The 15,000-nt window shown below is 36.7% G+C and overlaps 1 protein-coding gene and 1 long non-coding RNA gene across 5 annotated transcripts in view; one reads left to right on the top strand and one right to left on the bottom strand.

Annotated features, from left to right (window-relative positions):
- Positions 1-15,000, bottom strand: part of LOC126725749 (topless-related protein 4-like) — a 102,059-nt gene that overhangs the window by 51,627 nt on the left and 35,432 nt on the right. The gene's annotated exons all lie outside the window — the stretch shown is intronic.
- The window catches only part of LOC126725767 (uncharacterized), a 122,656-nt gene that overhangs the window by 74,845 nt on the left and 32,811 nt on the right, over positions 1-15,000 (top strand). The gene's annotated exons all lie outside the window — the stretch shown is intronic.

Genomic DNA, 15,000 nt, shown 5'->3' with positions numbered 1-15,000 from the left:
TCTTCTTCTTTCCTGATTTTATGCTTTTCCGCGTCATGAAAAGGTGGTCAAACGAGTAACTTCCGGAAAATTATAATTATAATTATTTCTTTTTGTAATATTGAAAATTCGAGGAAATTGCGGGGTAATTATTGTGCAGTAAAAGGTCAGGCAAACAAGTTACTTCTAAAAAATTATAATTATTATTGTTTCTTTTTGTTTTTGGAGGTTTGACTTTAATAACATGGAAAATTTGAGGAAATTTCAAAGAAATTATTATGTATAAAGTCGGAGATTCTGGTATTTTACCCTTAATTTTTTTTTAAAATTGGCAATATGTCCATGTTTGCAAATTATATAAGAGCGTGCCCCTGTTTCGATACTCAATTATCCTAGAATCGAATTCAATTAAATACTCGATTTGTAGAAAATCGAGTTATGCCCGATCAAACTAAAAAAAAAAATTCCATGGAACTCGAGTTTCAGGAAATCGAGTTTCATGCAAAAAAAATTTTTATAAGTGTGATCGCCCCATATTCGGGGAGCCCTATAGTGGCGTTTTTAAGCCCTATACATTTTAAAACCCTATAACGGCATTTTCTTGCAAATTTTTTTATAAGTGTGATTGGCCCATATTCAGGGTGCCCTATAGTGGCGTTTTTAAGCCCTATAGTGACGTTTTAAAACTCTATAGCGGTGTTTTCCTGCAAAATTTTTTATAAGTGTGATCGCCTTGTTTTGGGAGCCCTATAGTGGCCTTTTTAGGCCCTATAGTGACGTTTTAGAGCCCTATAGCGGCGTTTTCCTGCTAAATTTTTTTATAAGTCCCCATACCAGGTTCAAGGGGCCCTATAGTGGCGTTTTTAAGCCCTATAGTGGCGTTTTAAAGCCCTATAACGGCGTTTTGGAACTCGACTTCCCTAAAATCGAGTTCCATGCTTTTTTTTTTTTTTTAGTTTTACTCGGCATAACTCGATTTTAAGGTAATCGAATATCGAAACAGGGACATATCCCTATATAGTTTCGAAATAAGGGCATATTGATAAATTTTTTTAAAATTAAGGGCAAAAGGCTAGAATCTCCGTATAAAGTCTGCAAACAAGTAACTTCCAAGAAATTATAATTATTATTATTTCTTTTTGTTTTTGGGGGGTTTGACTTTAGTAACTTGGAAAATTCAAGGAAATTTCGGGGAAATTATTTTATACTCCTAGAGTACAAGGTTAGCCAAATGAGTAACTTCTGGGAAATTATAATTATAATTATTTCTCTTTGTTTTTGGGGGTTTGACTCTAGTAACTTGGAAAATTCGAGGAAATTTCGTAAAGGGAAATTATTGTATAGTCTTAGAGTACAAGGTCAGCCAAATGACTAACTTTCGGAAAATTATAATTATTATTATTATTTCTTTTTGTTTTTGGAGGTTTGACTTTAGTAACTTGGAAAATTTGAGGAAATTTTGTAAAGGGATGCCAAGTATATATGTTTATTTATGGATTATATATGTTCTTTTTAGTTAATTCTTTTAAAAACTTTTAACATATTCTGTGTAACTTAGAGAGTTAGAGGTGACTTTCTTCTTAACAAGGTTCACATTACTAATTTAATTGAGAGATTTATCCAAAGATAATCGAATACGTTTTGAATTTTTTACGTTATATTATACCCTTTTTTATAATAATTAAAAAAAGGAAAAAAAGTATGTCATTGCTTTGAAATTTATAATAATTCTTCTCACATATCTAATATATAGTGTGATTATAAATGGTAAACAAAAAATTTGTGAGTGTTTACTTCCTTTTTTTTTTTTTTTGGAGAATCAATGAGTGAGTGTTTACTAATCACAACCATATATGCCATCGAATTATATAAAAATATGTGATAGTAAAAGAATTGTTTTTTAAAAGTTGAATAATACATTTATTTGTATTTTCATTTTTGCTTAATAAATTCAATCATTATAAATTTATAAAAAGGGGCAGGGGATTTAACTTTAAACGGAAATACCACAAAATATTAAACAAGTCTCAAGACTGATTTGTTTTTATTTTTGCTTTTCAATTTGGTAAAAGTTAACAAATACTTTAATAATATTGATTTATTAAATATATTTAGAAACTTTTATAAAAAAAAGATAAAAGTTATTAATTTTTTTGATAAAATTTATATTTTTCATAAAAATAATATCATAATTTTTTAAAATGGCCTAACAAATGTCTTAAAGTGTCAGATCATTTTGCGCTTTACTCATTATAAAAAATAAAAAAAATGATAATGATGTGACAATCTCTGGAGAAGTTAATAAAAAGTAAAAAACTTTGGTTTTATATATATATATATATATATATATTATGTTTCCTCGAGCAATGGAGTGACCGAGTCAACAAACTTGCCTTTATTTCCCACTTCCACCACCCATCGTCCCACACTCTCAAAAGAAAAGAAAAAAGGCGCCAAAGTGCTATATTGAAAAAGAAAAGTGTGAAGATACATTTCTTTGGGCAATCAAGTCAACAAAGCTGCCATAACCACTATTTGGGGCATCATTAAGTAGTAGAATAGAGTATGAGTACATGAGTAGATATGTTCTCTTTGATCCTCTAACGATTTAGCTCGGATCTAAGCATCTCAGAGGTGGATTTCTCAACAATAGAATTTTAGATTCAGGTGCATGGTCTTTCACTAAATCGGGTAAGGATGGAAAATATTTTGAAAATTGGTATTATAGTAGGTTGAGCTCTAGATACTGATGCAGTGAGCCCAAGCCAAGGGATTTGGCGCAGAAGTGTTAAAGTAAGTGTGGAGTTTGATATTAGCTGTCCTCTTGTTCCTGGGTTCCCCCTTGAAAGGGGTGGATTGCCAAATCTTTGGATCCCCTTCAAATACGAAAAATTAGGGAACTTTTGCTTCAGATGTGGCATGTTGGGACATGAACACAGGGATTGCCCAGGCAGTGGGGATCAACTGATGAGGAGGGAAGGAATGGAGTTTGGAATTTTTGGGAAGTGGCTAACAGCAGATAACAGTGAATTCCAACCGGGGTTGAATATAGAGGTGCTCTTGCGATCAGACCTCACAGAGTGTAGCCCTTCTCCAACAAGGTGGTAGAGAGCCTTAGAAGCCCGACACACCAAGCCGGAAATGGTGAAACTCCAAATAGAGAAACAAATGGGTGACATTGAATCGTGTGCTTCTTGGTTTATGTCAATCAATCAAGGTGAATTGTCAGAAGTTGTACAGAAAATTGACAAGCAAGGGCCGAATGATGTGACCGATGCCTTGATGGAATCGCTGGTAAGTCCTAACTTTTCTCCCACTTAACCACAATCCAACCACACTCAAACTAATCCCACACCTATCCCAACTCTAGCACAACCTAGTATCCTAGACAACAGAACTGTGGCCCAACCCCACAATTTAACTTCCTAAGCCCAACACAAGAAATTTTCCCCAAGCCTATATTAACAATATCCTACCCAAATCACATTCCCAACCTAGCCCAATTTCCCAAACACATGATCAACTAAATCCTCTGTCCCCTAGGCCAAAAAGAAAGGCTAGCCCAACTTAGTCACCAACAAACCCATCCTAAGACTTTAAAAGAATCAAAATCAACCCACCATTTCTTAACCCTAGCGGTGACCTTCTTTCTCATGACATAACCCCCTCAACTCTAAACATCACACAGCCACAAAGAAATCCCAATAGATAAGTTTATACCCATACCTAGTCAAATCAGGAAAAAATCCTTGAAAATTTTAGCCAGAACAAAGATAAGTCACACTACTTCCACCTTAAAACAACCTGTTACCTATTCCCCAGAAGCTAACTCTGAACCTATCCCCAATACATATGTGAAGTCTCTTTCTTCATCTTCTGATAGCATGGCCGAGGAGGCGGGTCTTATCATGCCCCCTAATTCGCCATGAGGACTCTAACTTGGAATTATTGGGGTGCTGGTAGAGCCCCGATAGTTAGATCACTAAGAAGCCTCATCCGTGACTCCAATCTAGATTTAGTCTTTTTATTAGAAACAAAAATAAAGGAACCAAGAGTAGAGAAAATTAGATTGAAGCTAAATTTTGTTGATACTTTTTGCGTGGATGCCAATAGCCGCTCTGGGAGTTTGGCCATTTTGTGGAGACAAGGCATGGAGTTAAAGGTACTTTATTCAAGCAAATATGTTATAGCTACTCTAATCTACTCTGACCCTCCAAAGACCCCATGGCTCTTCTTTTTTGTCTACGAGCTACCTTCTAGAGCCAAAAGAAGACAGTTTTGGGAATTAATGGAATCCATGGTGAAAGTTCGGATTTGTGTGAAAACACAAGAGTTGTTTAGACCCCTAAATGAAAATTACGGCTCAGTTGATTTTACTCTAACTTAAACTAAGTGCAAAATAGAGTAAATGTGAGCAGATAAACAATAAAACTACTTTAAGTCATATTCATTAAAACATAGTAGTAAAATGAAAGCTAAAAGAGTAGGGAAGAAAAATGCAAACACAAGATAACACGCTGATGTGTTATCGAATAGGAAATCAAAGATCTCGGCAAAAAACTCTCCACCGCCCTCTAGACGGTAAATCGATCTACTAGACAATAAGTTGGGATACACGAATAATAAGAGACCCTCCAAGCCTAATCTACCTAATGCACCTAAGCCCTCCAAGCTCCTACTTCAACAAGGCTTCTAGGAACCGTGTCTTGTTTAGCTTTCCGGATCCCATAATAGACCCGATTGCATCCGCCAAAGTTTGGCTTCTTCCAATGCTTCCCAACAACATCAAAATCTCACTTGACACTCAGAATGGGTGTGGTAAGTGTTTGGGCTATCAACCTTTCAAAGATTTGGAAATGGAGAGGTAGGAGTTGAGGAAAATCACAAAGGATTGTGTAGAGGATTGTGGGTATAGCAATTTCTAACTTTCAAAGGTTGTGGCTAGGGTTTTCTCTCTAAAAGCATTCCTCAACATATGTGGGTAATGGGGGTATATATAGTGTGAGTAGAGATAGGATATATCAGATATGATAAATGGGCAAAACAGAATGTTTCACGGGTATCTCGCGAAAAGGCCTTATTCGCGAGACACTCGCGAAAACCAACTGTCCCCATCTATCATGACTCTTCGTATTCCAGTCATGTGCTGGGCACATGCTTCACTTCGCGGGAAGGCTTCTCATGAGCTACCCACGAAAACTTCTTGCTCTTCACTTTGCCTTGAGTCGTCACACTCTTTCTCACACACAACCCTTACAATGAAATCTCACATTAAATATAGGGTACATAAGATTGAATATAATTACAATCAAATTTGGCATAGAATTAAGGCCAACACAAAATAGTTGTAAATCACAACTTTACACATGGTTATTACCTTCTCTGGTCCATGGGCAATGATTAGAGATCTTAATAGCATTAAAAATGCTGGAGAAAAGAAATGAAGGAAACCTACTACTAAATGCTCAGTTAATAGTCTTAGAACCTTCATCACTAATACTATAGCAATTGACTTGGGATTTAAAGTCCCACCTTTCACCTGGACTAACAAAAGAGAGGGTTTAGCTAACATAAAAGAAATATTGGATCAATGCATGTGCAATTAAGAGTGGCAACTGCTCTTCCCAAAAGCAGGGGTCACTCACCTTTGTGCAACTAACTTCGACCATTCTCCCATCCTTTTGGACACTCATTTTGAAGATGAAAAGATAATTCGGCCATTTAGATTTGAAGCTATAAGGACAAAAGATGAAACAAGTAGAGAAGTTGTGGACAGAGCTTGGCAATTACAAGTGGGAGGCTCACAAGGCTTTAAGCTGGCCAGGAAGCAGACAAACACTAAAAATGAGCTAAAAAAATGGAACAATGAGCATTTTGGTAATGTTAGAGAAAGAATCAAAGAGAAGGAGAAAAATATTGAAGAAGTCCAAGGTGCAAACCCTACCAAAGAGAATCTGGAATTAGAAGCTGCCCTTAACCTTGAGCTAGATGATTGGTTGGCCAAGGAGAATCTCAAATGGCATAAAAAATCTAGGGAGATTTTGCTCAAAGAAGGGGATAGGAATTCAAGGTTCTTTCACCTCACCACTCTGGTAAGAAGGAGAAGAAACTTCATTTCTGATATCAAACAAGAGGACGGTTCCTGGATTTCGAGTAGAGAGGCCATCCAAGAATATTTTAACGCCAATTTTCAATCCTTATATCAATCAAGTAGACCCCAAATCCCAGAAAACTTGGAAAATCTCATTGATGCTTGTGTCTCAGTAGAAGAGAATGTTGAGCTGTGTAGAATCCCCACTAGAGAAGAAGTTAAGAAGGCGATATTTAGGATTAAATCACTTAAATCTCTTGGTCCAGATGGCCTTCCAGCCCTCTTCTATAAGTACTATTGGGGAATTGTTGGGGACCAAGTCACCTTGGCAGTTCAAGGCTTCTTCAAGCATGGGAAACTTCTCCAAGAATTCAACAACACCTTCATTGTGTTAATCCCAAAGAAAAATGGAGCATGTAATTTTAATCAATTCCATCCTATTAGTTTGTGCAACATGGTATACAAAGTGATATCAAAAATTCTAGTTAGAAGATCGAGACCTCTTCTGGATAAAATGGTGGATTCAGCTCAAGTTGCATTTGTTCCAAATAGATGCATAACAGAAAATATTGTGCTAGCACAAGAGATAGTTCACAGCTTCAGACACATGAAAAGGAAGAAAGGATTCCTAGGAGTGAAGATAGATTTTCAAAAAGCTTATGATAGGATGAAGTGGGGATTCATCCAAAGGGTCTTGAGGGCATTTGGCTTCAATGAGCAGTTTACAAATCTAATTTAGCAATGCCTATCTACGGTACATTACTCTCCGCTCTTAAATGGAGGAATTTGTCCTAAATTCCAACCAGAAAGAGGTTTAAGACAACGGGATCCTCTGTCTCCTTATCTTTTTATTTTGGGTAGTAAAGTGCTTATGCATTTGATCAATAGAGAAATAATCCAGCTCAAGTTGATTGGCATAAAGCCTACAAGAACAGCTCCTCCCATATCTAAACTCTATTATGCAAATGACATAATACTTTTCTGCAAAGCTTCTATGCCTGAGTTATCTACCTTAAAGGAGTGCTTGGGGAAATATTGCCAATAGTCAGAACAAATAATCAACGTGGAAAAGTCCGAGGTTTTCCCCTCCAAAGGGATTAGTCCTCAATTCCTCAATCAAATTCAAGCTCATTAAGGCCTAAGCAAACTACCCCCTTAGAAAAATACTTAAGAATCCCATTATTCCTCACCCCTCATAGGAAAAAGGACCTTAATGACATTAAGGAACGGAACGAGAACAAGCTCAATAGTTGGAAAAGCAAGAATTTGTCTTGGGCAAACTGTGCTACTCTTATTAAATATGTGGCTCAAGCCATCCCCCAATTGGATGCTATTGTGAGGCGCTTTTGGTGGAATCCAATATCTGGTGCAGGGTCTTATTCTTCTCCTATTGCTTGAGCTTTGTTATGTTGGCATCTCAAAGAGGGTGGATTGGGATTCAGAAAGTTTTGGGAATTTAACCAAGCTTTGTTATCTAAACTTGCAAGGTGGCTCTTAACAGGTAAAGATTGCCTTTGTATAAATCTCCTCTGAACAAAATATAAAGTAAGAAACAATTGGCTTAATCATAAAGCGTCTAGCAGTATTTCTTCGGTTTGGAAAAGCTTAGAGGGTATAAAACAACTTATCGCTCAAGGCGCATGTATTATGATTGGCAGTGGGGAATCTGTTCGTATATGGGAAGATCCCTGGATCCCAGATCACCCTCACTTTCAGCCAAATTTGAGTGAGAATGTCTCTATGGATGGAGCTATAGTTGTATCATAGCTGCTGGATCATAGCAAGACACAGTGGGATATATCCAAATTGAGGTCTATTTTTGATGATGCAATGGTAACCTCAATTTGCCGAATCCCTTTACCTCTTAACGTCCATTCTGATAAATGGATATGGACCAAATCAGTGACTAGAGAGCTATCTATTAAGTCAGCTTATTGGCTTGGTAGAAGCTCTAACCCTCCTCCAAACCAAGAATTGTTGAGAGGCCAAATTTGGAAGACTAGAATTCATGAAAGACTAAAGAAGCTTTTATGGAGAGTAGCTGCAAATTGTCTCCCCATGAAGGATCAAAGGCTGAGGTATGACGCCAATGCAGACACCATTTGCCAACTATGTAATACTAGGCAAGAATCAATTATCCACCTCTTTATTAATTGCCCATTAGCTAGAGCATTATGGTTCAACAGTTAATGGGGCCTAAGGATTGATAACTTTGAGCTTTCTACCCCAGTCCAATTCATCCATTTTCTACTTGATCTTCCTATCCAAGAGACTAGAGATGACCTGCTTCTTTTTGGGGCCTTACTTTGTGATTTGGTTTGGAGACTGAGGAATAAGGCTCTGTTTGAGGGAAGAGTGGATAGTTATGATGATTTAAGAGTAAAATCATTAGATTGTTTGTGGAGCATCGAAAAGTCAGACCCTCTCCTCAAATATGAGGCAGTAGAGTTCTAGCTAAATGGTTGAAACCTAGGAATGGCTCTCTCAAAATAAATGTCGACGTTGCTATAGGCTCCCATCATTTTGTTATTGCCATCATAGCTAGGGACTGGAGAGGAGTTGATATTTGCTTGCTCCAAAAAAGTGAACATCACCCTCCCTCTCCAAGCAGAAGCAGAGGCACTTTTATGAGCTTTGCAACTTGCTGGGCCTTTAAACTCAGCACCAATCATATTAGAAGGCAACTCTTAGTGTAAGGTTAAATTTTATCAACCATTTTGTTGGCTTTATTTCATGCCAAATTTGCTTGTATTTTAGCAATTAGTAACCCTGTATTTAGGTAGGAATCATGTAAAGGTAGTGAGTGAGAAAGTGTGAAGAAATGCTCAAGATTGTGCAAGAATGCAGAGACTCACAGCTGGACTCGCGACTGGCAAGCTGCCAAAGTTGGCACACGTGTGAAGCATGCAGGGGAGCTGAAGAGTTATGCCAGCTGTTGCACCACAGGAGAAAAGTCCCAAGCTAGCCAGGCCATTAGCTCACGGCTTGAACTTGCGACTCAGCCCAGTCGCGAGGCCAAGTCGCTAAACCACCCTGTTTGGGAAAAACTGACTTTTCACATTCTTTCTCACCCTACTATATATATACCCGCATACCCACGATATTAAGAGAGCTTTCAAAGAGAATTTTGAGAGAGAAACCCTAGATAAAAACAAGATTGATTCATCCACAATCTTCACATAGAGACTCTTCAAATTCCTCTACTCTCTTCCTCTCCATTGTCAAATCCTTGAGAGGTACATTACCAAAACCTTTTCTCACCATACCCATATCTGTGAGAAGGCCATTTGGTGTTTGGGAAGCAGTTAAGAAGGGACCAATTTCATATTGGTTGATGCTATGGTCAAGTAACGGAATCCGGGAAACTAAAGAAGAAATAGGTTCGGCGTAACCTTGTTGGAGTAAGAGCTTGGAGGGCTTAGGTACATTGGGTAGATTAGGCTTGGAGGGTCTTCTGCTGTTCATGTATCCCAACTACATTCTTTAGTGGATTCTTTACCGCTTGGAGGACGGTGGAGAAGTTTTACGTCGAGGACTACGGTTTTCTCTTCGATAACACATAGTGTGTTGTCCTTGTATTTGTATCTCTCTTCCCTTAATCTTTTCCATTTAATTTCTGCTGTGGATGTGATTTTATTTGGTTTAGATTGTTTATCAATTCTATTTTAAGCTTAAGTTCATATTCCGCACATTAATTGTTTGACATTAAACTTGAATTTGTAATTTGTAAATTGGAGGTCTAAACGTTCATAGTGTTTTATACACTAATTGAACTTTCACTTAGGTATGCTACAAATCGATCACGGGACAAGGTATGTACATCCCGTGGACTATTGAGAATGTCATTCAAAGTTTAAAATATCTAGCCTCCTAATTCCCTTTTTTTTTTTTTTTCTTTTACGTGGGTCCCTAGAGAAGCTAATGAGGCAGCTCACTCTCTTGCTAAAATGGAGTTTGATGTATAGCTTTTTTTGTTCTTTGGATATTGGTAACAACCCATCTTATTTTGTTAAGATTGTCAAGAGGGAGGCTGGGTGCCTTGATGTTTTGTAGGTGCTTTCTTCTTGAATAAAATTATTCATTCATAAAAAAAAGTAGATATGTTCTCTTTGTTTTTTCTTTTGTTGAACGAGTAGATATGTTCTCTTTACTACAATGCAACGGTTACCTATGAATAATTGTATGACAAGACCGGGCAACATTAAATGAGCTTGCCTATTATTGATTCTCCTACTTCATAAAATGAGAAATAATCCAAAGTTGTATTGAGCCAAAAGCATACTCTTTGTAAAAAATTTGTAAAGTTATCCTCGGGGTTTCCTTGAAATAGGTATTGAATAATTGATTGATTGATTGATATACCCAAAAAAAAAAAAAAAAAAGACGCTTTAGTTCCATCGCCACTGAGTCACGAGATTCATGAGCTCGCCGGCCACTTAGTAGAGCTCTTAGGATTTGAATCCGGTTTAATAGGCTAATAGCTATTGGACATGCAATTATCCCTTGATTCGTGTGAGATATAAAAGTTATGATAGTAAAAGAAAAAAAATTAACTTTATAATTTTTCATTATCTTTTTAACCTTTTAATTTTTTTACTATGTAACTTTTACATCTCACAACACAAGATAATTGCATGGTGCAATAGCCCTAACTAGGGCTATTACACTGACCTAAGGCTAAATCCGATCTCCTATGCCTGTTGGGAGTCTTTGTTTATTTGTCTTTCTTTCTAGATGGAGAATTTGAGTCATAGGCTTTCCGTCTTATCCAACAAGCTAATAATCCTTTTCATTTTAGGAGGGTTTTTCAACTAACTATTCCTTTTTCGAAGTGTGAAAAATAGGTGATAATCGCAAAACATATATATGATTTTGATCTTGTGCCTTTCTTATGTGGAACTGTTCAATAATATATTCCTTTGTACCCATAGGTCCCATATTTAAAAGCTTTCCATTTTCCATGAATTTTCTATCATGCCCTTTTACACCCCCTTTTTTTATTGCTAACAATAATTTCATTTTTTTTAATAACATGAACAATTTCACAAAAGTACAAGGAGTAGCGTTAATAAACAATATTTATGTCTAAGGAAAAAAAAAAATCCTTATCCAATTAATTAGTAAAAAGAAATTTCCTTAGATAGTCATACTATTTTTTTTAAAGTAAAGCTTTTTTTTTTATTTATTTTTTATTTTTTTATTTTACAAGATAGAAATTCTACTCTAGCCTAATCTAAGTGTATATGTGTGTGAAGCTCTCTCTTGAAGACTTTATTTTACAAGATAGAAATTCTACTCTAGCCTAATCTAAGTGTATATGTGTGTGAAGCTCTCTCTTGAAGACTTGAACCTCGGCCCTTGTTCCTCACACCCCACAAGTACTTATACTTGCAAAGTGACCATCGCACTAAGGGTGTATGATGGTATCAGTAGCTTCTTTACTTTTTCATAGTTGTCAATTTCTTTTGACTCATAAATCTTGTAATTTTTCGGTTCACATAAGAAGTTAAGTTTGATCAGCAATAAATTCTATGTGGATGACGAAGTCTGATTAACAATAAATTCTATATAAAAACTCTCATTTTTCTTCAAAGAATAGTTATGAGCTCCTAAACAAAATTGAATCGATAACAAATTTTATTTATTTATTTTCTGGTTTTTAATTTGTATTATATATACCTACTTTATGTTTCAATTCAAGGCTAGAAAAGTACCAACATTGTGGTCAAGTTCATTGTTAGGAATAGCTATAATCTCTAGTCAATACAACTCTATAAGGCAAAAACTCAAGGTGTGCCATTCGTTCGATTCAATGCATTCTCAAAAAGTCAAAAACTCAACTGCCAGAGACACTATTGTGTTAGTAATGTGAACAGATTTGATAGTGCTTTAGATCTGATGTAATGAAAATGGATTTGAGAATGCCTCCTGTACCAATTTCTTAGTACTATATTTATATTCTCCAATTTCATAGTGGAATTTTCTATGCACCATCTTTCTCAAGCCCAACACAGTACTACTCCTAGGTTATTTATCTTTATTTTAACTGTTCCTCAAGCAGCACAATTTCATCAACAAAGTAAAGAGGTTTATAACGAAGCTGTGTTAAAGCTCTAGGTGTGCCTACTATTAATTATGACATGGCTGTCCAGACTTGTCTTCTTCGCAAGCTTGGTGAACCAATCATACTTTTCAGAGAAAAGGAGATGGAAAGGCATGAGAGGTTGCTGACGATTATGGGAAACTGGATGCTGAAGGGCAGCTATTGATGAATCTCCTCATAAGGAGGAGGAAGAGGGCGTGGCTTTTGCTGCAAAAGCAAATGTTGAGGAAGTAACTATTTAATATCCCTTTTAAACAAAAGGCACTTTGGCTCTCAAGAATGCTAAAGTTGATATTGCAGAGTACTCTGTTCCGCATGCAGCTTCGTGTATTACACTTGCGCAGAGGAAAAGGGAGGATCTGAATGAAGATATGGATGCAGATGCAGAGTTGGACTGTGGTTTGAAGCTGGAAGGGATTTTTATTGGGGATCACTGGTCACTCTTTGGTTGTTCATTCTCAAGACATGGAAAACTGCTCTTAGCTACCAGCTCTACCAGCTCTAAATGAAGATATGGATGCAGATGCAGAGTTGGATTGTGGTCTGAAGCAGGAAGGGATTTTTATTAGGGATCACTGGCCACTCTTCTGTTTTTATTTTCCCCCAATCCACAACCTTTTCTTCATTTTCTTACCTATGTCATCCTTAACTCTCTCAAAATTTCATCAATTTCTTCTGTCTTCCATCGCTATCAATTTCCATGTGAATGCCCTTTCCATTGCAAGTATACTTGCAATTTGTTTTCTGTTGCCCATAGAATAGTCAACAAGGCATGAATCATTTAAGTTCCTTTTACCAGAGACCTAATTTAATACACAAAATCCTGACTCCCAAAAATCTGGTAAGACCTAATTTAATACACAGAATCCTGACTCCTAGAAATCAAGGCATTGTAGCGTTTAGGTTGTTGCTCAAACATCGTGTTGCTCACACCCGGCCAATCACTTGCAAATGAAGCCTTAATGTGGCCAAACTGATGAAACATAACCTTCATTGCCTCACCTTGTATGAGAACCTGAATTTAAGTACTCAACCTCATCACCTTTACAAGCAAACACAACTTCAATAGAAGCCCCATGAACTATAAGTCTTCTATCCTCTGGAGGTATCAACTGCACAATTTTCAATAGAACGCAAAAGCCGTAAACCATCAGCATTTGTAAGTATTTTGATTCCATTCTCTCTTGTTGATACAGTGAGCAGTATCCCTTCCTTGTTAAATCGAATGCAAGGAGACGCCTAAAAGATATTCAAGGAAAAGATTGTTTAATTATAAGAAGGGCTTCAAAATACTGCCAAGCACATCAAGAAAAGGGATTCCACAGGCATTAATAGTAATCCACCCTTTGCAGTAGTAGTTGTCAAGATGTCAACATTGTCCATGTCCCAAAATTTTATTTGAACTCATCACCAGTAGGCAGGAACTCGTTCCTCATTGTATCAAATTGCACAACCATTGCACAACCCCCACAGACCGCTTCCAAAGACCATTATATACACGTTTGATAGCCCCGTCATTTTCATTCCATTCCACAAGGTATGATTTTCCTCCTTCACTATTCCCACATGGGAATAGCCTATGATGAACACAATAAAAGAAATATGATATAAAGCTGAAAAGATGAACTGTTTGAAGCAAAAAAGGGGGGGGGGGAGAGAGAGAGAGAGAGAAAGACCAAGTGGCAAGCCTATGCATTATTAGGGTGTGACAATTAAGATTCACATTTCCAATTTGAAAGAAAAAGAGGAAATGAATAGTGCCATATATATATATATATATATATTAACCACATGGATTATTATTGGAGAATATCTTCATTTTTTTCAAGTGCTTTAGATCTGATGTAATGTGAATGGATTTGACAATGCCTAATGTATCATTTTCTTAGTATAGATTATTATTATTATTGTTGTTGTTGTTTATTTTTGAAGTTAAGGTTGTACTAGTTTTGAGATATGTCTCTGTTTCTGCATTCTCCATTACGCAAAAAGCCGAAAACTCAATTTCTAGAGACATTATTGTGTTAGTAAAGTGAACGGATTTGAGTCATTTGACAATGCCTTCTGTTCTAGTTTCTTAGTAGAGATTATTATTATTATTATTGTAAGCTATGGTTGTACTATTTTTGAGATGAGTCCACTGTCCACCCTACATCTTGGTATTTGAGTTTTCGCTTTTACATACTCCTAAATTATGTTTTTTTTTTTTTTTTTTTTATAATCTGCAATTTGTATTAGTCAAAAGAAATTACAAAGGAGCAATCCACCTTACAAGCAGAAAAGCAGAATGCAAAAAGGGGGCAGATTGCCATTATTGAAACAAAAGGAAACATTGGAATTTAAAGCAAACATAGCAATTTTGTGAGCTGCAACATTGCAGTTTCTCTTAACCCAACTAAAGGAACAACTAGAAAAAGATTCAGCTAAACATAAAGAGTTATCCAGCACGGTTTTGATTGACCAGTCAGCATATAAGGAGTCGAAACAAATTTTAGCGTCACCCTCAACAATAATTTGGGACCATGCTTCTGATTTTGCTAACTGGACAGCCCAAAGAATTGATGATGCTTCAGCTAGTAGGGGCAAGCAACTATTTTGCAACTTAGCCCAATCCTTGATCACATCACCACTGTTGTTTCAAGCAACTACTGCTAGAGCTACCTTGGTAGCTGATATGGTAGCATCAACAATAAGCTTGACCCAATCCGTAGGAGGGGGAACCAAACTTACAAGCGATGGGGGTGGAGGGAGGCGAGTAGATTGGTTTGTTAGGGTTGAAAACTCCGTAAACCTGTAGTGAATTTGATGAATGGGATGAATGGAACCA

The sequence above is a fragment of the Quercus robur genome, chromosome 5 (genome assembly GCF_932294415.1).
Source record: "Quercus robur chromosome 5, dhQueRobu3.1, whole genome shotgun sequence".
NCBI lineage: Eukaryota > Viridiplantae > Streptophyta > Magnoliopsida > Fagales > Fagaceae > Quercus > Quercus robur.
The sequence above is the reverse complement of the archived record's forward strand: the minus strand, read 5'-3'. Positions and strand labels throughout refer to the sequence as shown.